The sequence below is a fragment of the Oncorhynchus nerka genome, linkage group LG18, assembly GCF_034236695.1.
Source record: "Oncorhynchus nerka isolate Pitt River linkage group LG18, Oner_Uvic_2.0, whole genome shotgun sequence".
Lineage (NCBI taxonomy): Eukaryota > Metazoa > Chordata > Actinopteri > Salmoniformes > Salmonidae > Oncorhynchus > Oncorhynchus nerka.
This window is the reverse complement of record NC_088413.1, coordinates 71950276-71957363: the sequence shown is the minus strand read 5'-3', so window position 1 is coordinate 71957363 and position 7088 is coordinate 71950276. Positions and strand designations below refer to the sequence as shown.

Genomic DNA, 7088 nt, shown 5'->3' with positions numbered 1-7088 from the left:
TATGTGACATTTGTGCATTGTGGCTCAATATGTTTTCAATGCATCAACAGTATAATATACTGAGATATCAGCCATATATCCCACCTATAGTTTACTATGGTGCACCCCACTCTATTTTAACATGAGAGCTTTCAATATGCAAACTTCAATAGAAATACAATAAAACTTGAAACCATAGGAAAACACAACCCAATTCACAAATATTGACTTATAAACCACTATGAGATTTAATCAAATGTGAGTCAATAAACACTGTAAGGTGTTTACATGTGGTAGGTTATTATGACAGTCCCACTGAAATGCATGGTGCAATGATGTCTTGCAACAAATAATCATAGTATGGCAGTGCAAATTCAGGGTCCTCCAAGGAAAAGGCACATTTTCTTACGGATGTCCTTGGTTCGGGCAGCACGCCATCCTTGGTGGAACAAAATCCCCAAAACATAACCTGTTTTACAAACAGGATCACACAATATATATACCATGAGTATCTTTTCACATAAATATGAATATAGTGCTTAGCTTTAATCTCTTACAGGAATAAGAAAATAAAACGTAGTCAAAATGTTTTACACTTTAACTACAGCACCAGGCTCAATAGACAGGACAATAGACTAGCCCGGGCAAATGGTGAATACTAGTGCTTACAGCTATGCACCATTTCTTATAAAGTCATCTATGATAATAGCTAATCACATTTTATAAAAGTATGAAGACTAAAATAGTTTGTCATGCATGATCACTACCGTTTGCTATTTAAATTGATCGATAGCTAAGCTAGCCTAAATGTTAACAGCTTGTACTTATGCTTGGTTCAGTATGAACACGCACAAATTGCTAGCAATAGCTTAGCTAGCCGAATTGCTAGCAGCTCGTTCTCCTTATGAAAACTCACCAAATCCTGGCTTCAATCTTTCCCTCAACCCCTTCACATCATGTTCGGATAGATAAGTGAGTGTTAATATCCAGTTTTCTCTTTTTAGTTAAGTTTTATACAACTTCTCATGACGATTTGAAAGTTAGTTTTTCGTCCATAGAATGGCGGTAGCTCTTCACGTTCCGTTCCAGCTCCTTTTTAACAAGTTGGCGCCCACTGGTGTAGAACGTGAGGTTAGGAGAGGGACTAACATAGAATATAAACTGCTTTTCGTGCAGCTTCTGACAACTGATTTGTAATAGCTGTCAACTTTTAAACATATCACTATATAATATAATATGATTGGTTACTGGACTCACTAGTAACGATTAGTATTAAACATTAGTTGACCTGCGCTATCTGCTGTTTGGGGTTGTAGGCTGGGTTTCTGTATAAGCACTTTGTGAAATCTGCTGATGTAAAAAGGGCTTTATAAATAAATGTGATTTGATTTGAGAAAGAGAGACAACACTGTAAATAACCAATAATATAATATTTGAAATGTCTATATAATTTTGAAACTTTTGTGAGTGTTCTGTTTACTGTTAATTTCTGGTTGTTTATTTCTTGGCATTGCTTTGGCAATGTAAACATTCCTATGCCAATAAAGCTTTTTAAATTGAGAGAGAGAAAGAGAGAGAGAGATGTTTATCTCCAGTATTATGATTGCTTGTCTGGATTCCTGGCTCCTGGCCATTGCCGATTTAAATTTGTGACCTTCTGGACAATACTTAGTAAAAAAACAATATCCCACATCAGCACATCCTACAACTACGTTGGTTGGCCTAAGCATGTGACTAAGGACCACAATATTGAAGTCACTCACCTATGTTCTAATTCTATAATTCTAAATCATAATTCCATTTTGGAATATGACGATCAGATGAGCTACATAATCATTCAGACTTGGTCATGAAAATGCATAAACCCTCACACATGAACACATGGATGTCATGCACGGTCTTGCATCAACACCTTAAGCAAGGCTGTGGAATGAACAGTGTGTGTGTCTTGCTGTCTGGGTTGCAGATACTGCGGAAAGAGAAGGCTGAGATTAATGTATTTCCTTAGTTAGCCACTGAAGGTAATGAGCCATGTGAATGACAGAGAAGAGGGGGGTATATTTACCATGTTTTAGACTGGTAGGGATGGTCTCAGATTCTATGTGAGGTGAGAACGCAGCTCTGAAGCTGTCTGAATGAATCCACCTATGGAAAAACAAAGGAGATGATGACTCAACAATCAATACCCAGATGGGCTGACTAAAGAGCCTTTCAGCCTAAAAGAGACAGAACTATGGATTCAGGACCTCTGTAGCTCAGGGGTCCTCTGTAGCTCAGTTGGTAGAGCATGCCAGGATAGCGGGTATGATTCCCAGGACCACCTGTATGTAAAATGTATGCACATATGACAGTACGTCGCTTTGGATAAAAGCATCTGCTAAATGGCACATCATATTAGGACTGAGGAGTTGGCTCATTGCCACGTGCCACGCCTTCGAGATATTGGCTTGAGTCGTTCTCCACTCCAGCAGAAGCCAATTGCTTTTCTCTTTCAGTGTTGGTCAACTTATAAATTGGTTTTGTTTCAGTATCCACATCTCTTAGACTGACGTTTGTCAGTGGTGGTGAGAAGACAGTCTGTGTTATCTCAATACTGTGCATTTGTCATGGAAACTGTCTGATACAAGGTACATGCAGTTGAAGTCAAAGTTTACATTCACCTTAGCCAAATACATTTTCAGTTCTGCCCACAAATTTCCTATAGGACTGAGGGTCAGGGCTTTGCGATGGTCACTCCAATACCTTGACTTTGTTGTCCTTAAGCCATTTTGCCACAACTTTGGAAGTATGCTTGGGGTCATTGTCCATTTGAAAGACCCATTTGCAACCAATCTTTAACTTTCTGACTGATGTCTTGAGATGTTGCTTCAATATGTCCACATAATTTTCCTTCTCATGATGCCATCTATTTTGTGAAGTGCACCATTCCCTCCTGCAGCAAAGCACCCCCACAACATGATGCTGCCACCCCCGTGCTTCACGGTTGGGATGGTGTTCTTCGGCTTGCAAGCTTCCCCTTTTTCCTCCAAACATAACAATGGTTATTATGGCCAAACAGCTCTATTTTTGTTCCATCAGACCAGAGGACATTTCTCCAAAAAAGTATGATCTTTGTCCCCCTGTGCAGTTGCAAACCGTCGTCTGGCTTTTTATAGCGGTTTTGGAGCAGTGGCTTCCTCTTTGCTGAGCGGCCTTTCAAGTTATGTCAATATAGGACTTGTTTTACTGTGGATATAGCTACTTTTGTACCTGTTTCCTACAGCATCTTCACAAGGTCCTTTGCTGTTGGTCTGGGATTGATGTGCACTTTTTGCACAAAAGTAATTTCATCTCTAGGAGACAGAACGCGTCTCCTTCCTGAGCGGTATGACGGCTGCGTGGTCCCATGGTGTTTATACTTGCATACTATTGTTTGTACAGATGAACGTGGTACCTTCAGGCATTTGGAAATTGCTCCCAAGGATGAACCAGACTTGTGGAGGTCTACAATTTTTTTCTGAAGTCTTGGCTGATTTCTTTTGAATTTCCCATAATGTCAAGCAAAGAGGCACTGAGTTTGAAGGTAGGCCTTGAAATACATCCACAGGTACACCTCCAATTGACCCAATTGACATAAATCATAAGATTCTAAAGCCATGACATCATTTTCTGGAATTTTCCAAGCTGTTTAAGCCACAGTCTACTTAGTGTATGTAAACTTCTGACCCACTGGAATTGTCATAGTGAATTATAAGTGAAATAATCTGTCTGTATACAATTGTTGGAAAAATGACTTGTGTCATGCACAAAGTAGATGTCCTAACCGACTTGCCAAAACTATAGTTTGTTAACAAGATATTTGTGGAGTGGTTGAAAAACAAGTTTGAATGATTCCAACCTAAGTGTATGTAAACTTCCCACTTCAACTGTAAGTGAGAACTGCCTCTGTAACTACTTTAAAACCCATTACATAAGAGGTGATTATGGGAACACCCAAAACCCTGAATTGTGGCAAAATTGGCATTGGTTGACCTTTGGTATGAAACATAGTGATTTGTAAAATAAAAAATAAAAATAAAAGCTGGACATCTGACAAGAACATTTCAGATCACTGGGGGCCTGATGGGTTAGATAAATGAGTTGTTTACCAGGCCAACTGAAGCATGCTTACTACTACAAATGTCACGACGTTATTAATGGCATTGTTCAGTGTAAGCATTCTCTCATTCCTCTTATGATGTGTGGGAATAGTTAGGCCGCCCTGCTCTTGAACCTATATAAATACAAAGACATGGGACTGGAAATCTTTAACACAAAACCTTGGGAGGAAGATCCATGCATCTACTATATAAGAGTCAAGTCAACAAGAATGGCTTCTATCTTCAAGTACAATTGAGTAGTTTTGGAAATAGGCTTCTCTCACATTCAATTTTGCTCGAGTTGTTAATGCGGTGTTGGAGGTGCCAAATGGGTTGTCTGACATACCTCAAGCCACTTCTTATCGTGTCCCTGTGTACTCAAATATCTCTTTCATACAGACTAAAATCCCACTCATTTACCATGCCTGCTCTTTTATACCAGCTTTTTCATATATCTGAAAGGGGTAGGAGGTTAAAAAAACAAACATGGTAAATTAAAAGCCACCTAAAGACCTAAACGGTCTGTGAACATTTTGTATCTTCTTTTTGTTCAGGTAAATTTATTAACACTTCTATTGTTTAACACCTCCCTAATTTGACATGCAAATAGCCCCCATGGTTTAAACGCTCCCCCACAACCCTCCCAATTTGCCAGTTACCCACTGATATGTATAAAACATGACTTCCACATGTTGTTGTGTCACAGCATTCATTTAAAAATGATTCAATTGAGATTTGGTATCACTGATCTAGACACAATAACCCATAGTGGATTTGTTATTTGAAATGTTTTACTTTTTTTTTTTTTTTTTAAAGCCTAAATAAGTACAGGTGTAAAAACTTGCTTAACATGTCGAATAGTAGTGGTTAACATGATTTTTGAATGACTACCCGATCTCTGTACCACACACATACAATTATCTATAAGGTACCTCATTTGCGAAGTGAATTTCAAGCACAGATTCAACCAGGTAATATAGCACATCTTCTGTCTGAAATGGGTCAAATTGTTGAAACTTTCTGTACTATTCAAAGCGTTCGCATGCTGGACTTAATATATTGTACAAGCACTGAAGTCTGACATTCAATTTCTCTCAACTTGTTCATGCGGTATTGGAGGTACCAAATTGTGTTATGGCTGACATACTGTACCTCAAGCCACTTCATATCGTGTCCCTGTGTATTCAAATAGTTTAAACTTCATTGTACAACAAGCACTGAAACAATATTTTTTATGTGACTCACTTTTACAGTATCCCTCCATCATCGAGGGACTGACTGTCACGACTTCTGCCAAGTCGGCTCCTCTCCTTGTTCGGGCGGCGTTCGACGTCACCGGCTTTCTAGCCATCGCCGCTCCATTGTCATGTATCCATTTGTTTTGTTCCCTGAACACCTGGTTTTCATTCCCCAGTCAATCTACATGTATTTATTCCTCTGTTCCCCTTCATGTCTTTGTGTAAGATTGTTGACGCGCCAGACTGGCTTGTTTTTTCCGGCTTGTTTTTTTCACAAAGATGTTTATTGTTAAACAAAATTCTTGTGACTGTTTTGCACTTTTGCCTAAATAAAGTGTGCGTGCGCCTGTTCAAAAATCTCTGCTCTCCTGCACCTGACTTCGCTACCAGTACGCACACAGCTGACACTGACCCAACTCTAATTCCAGGAGGGGAGGGCTGTGATTGTTTAGACCATCATAGTCTGGCCTGGAGGAGACACTCATACACTCCATGGTCTTTTCAATCCTTCCCCAGTGGTAGCCTTTGGTCAGAGAGTTCAATAGCAACACCATCTAAAAACGAATCTTTGGAGTAATCAAGGCACTTTCTCCATCTGTTTCCTCAGATTTCCCTCTTAAGTCAGGTAGAGTTCTCCTGCTCAGATTTCTCCACTTCTGCTTTGAAGGCCTGAGCACCTGGCCACCCAGGTGTTGGCATGTGTGTCGCGCACACACAATCCTACACAGGCCTTAATTACAAATACAAGTTCATGATCCAGTTGGAGCCACTTGAAATTAAAACAGTCATAAAAAAACCACACCATGCCCACACAATCTGACCCATAATCACATTAACACACAAACGCTGTGTTCCTCTCTTCTCTCAGATTCTCTGCCGTCTTTTTTTGGCAGGACACGCTCTAGGCTCTTGTCAATGTCACAAATCTAGCACAAGCCAAAAAAGATGGTGGGCTTTAAACTCTCGTGTTAATTAAGAATAAGATTTGCGTGTGCTTTTGTTTAAACACCAGGGGATTGAACCTCTAAAGCAAGCAAAGGACACAGGAGACCAGACTAATGTTACATTTTTAAGCTGTTATTTGTTCAAGGTGTTTTATGCTGAAATGAGATTTGGAGGAATGAGACATAGCCACTGAAATCCGACGATCAACATCAAAAACACATTTGACTTCTTGATTCTTCATATGGCAAGCTCAAATGGTCTCAGTAAAAATAAAGCACCAGCACCATCACAAACACACCAGCACCATCACAAACACATTGGGCAACAAATCTGTACCAATTTGACTTACATTTAAGTTATTTTAGTATACTCTGGTACAGATTCCTTTTGATATTGTAGAGGGCCAGGTAAAAGTGATAGCATGAAGAAAGTACAAGCCAAGCACTTCAAAGGTGAGGTGGTCCTACTACTACTAAGAAGTATCCTCAAAATAAGCATTATATTCCTTCTCAAAGGGAGGAAGTGAAGTGTTTTGCTAGTCAAAGTTTATGGCCTCATTATCATCTTCAGCTGAAGGGGAGTGGTTATCTTCACTTCCCAGTAGCCAAGCACAGAGACAGTGTAAAACAATTAGGAGTGTATTACTGGTGTACTGAGATAGGAAAACAACTATTATGAATATGCTCATAACACTAAGGGTTTGGCCGTGAGTTTAATGCTCACTGTTAAAAAGAAACCGCCTAAGAGAGCAGTCTAATGACCCACTTAAGAGCCTAGTTCTAAATCTTCATTTTAACCATGGAGTCAC

At 39.6% G+C, this 7088-nt stretch overlaps 1 protein-coding gene across 2 annotated transcripts in view; it reads right to left on the bottom strand.

Annotated features, from left to right (window-relative positions):
• Positions 1 to 203: 203 nt before the first annotated feature.
• Positions 204 to 7088, bottom strand: part of LOC115146421 (heterogeneous nuclear ribonucleoprotein R) — a 33316-nt gene continuing 26431 nt past the window's right edge. For both annotated transcript variants that reach the window (XR_003866147.2, XR_010459796.1), the window contains 3 exons: positions 2045 to 2124; positions 1851 to 1948; positions 204 to 448 (listed from right to left, as the gene is read on the bottom strand). The gene's annotated coding sequence lies outside the window, so the exon portion shown is untranslated. The remainder of the gene's footprint in view (positions 449 to 1850; positions 1949 to 2044; positions 2125 to 7088) is intronic.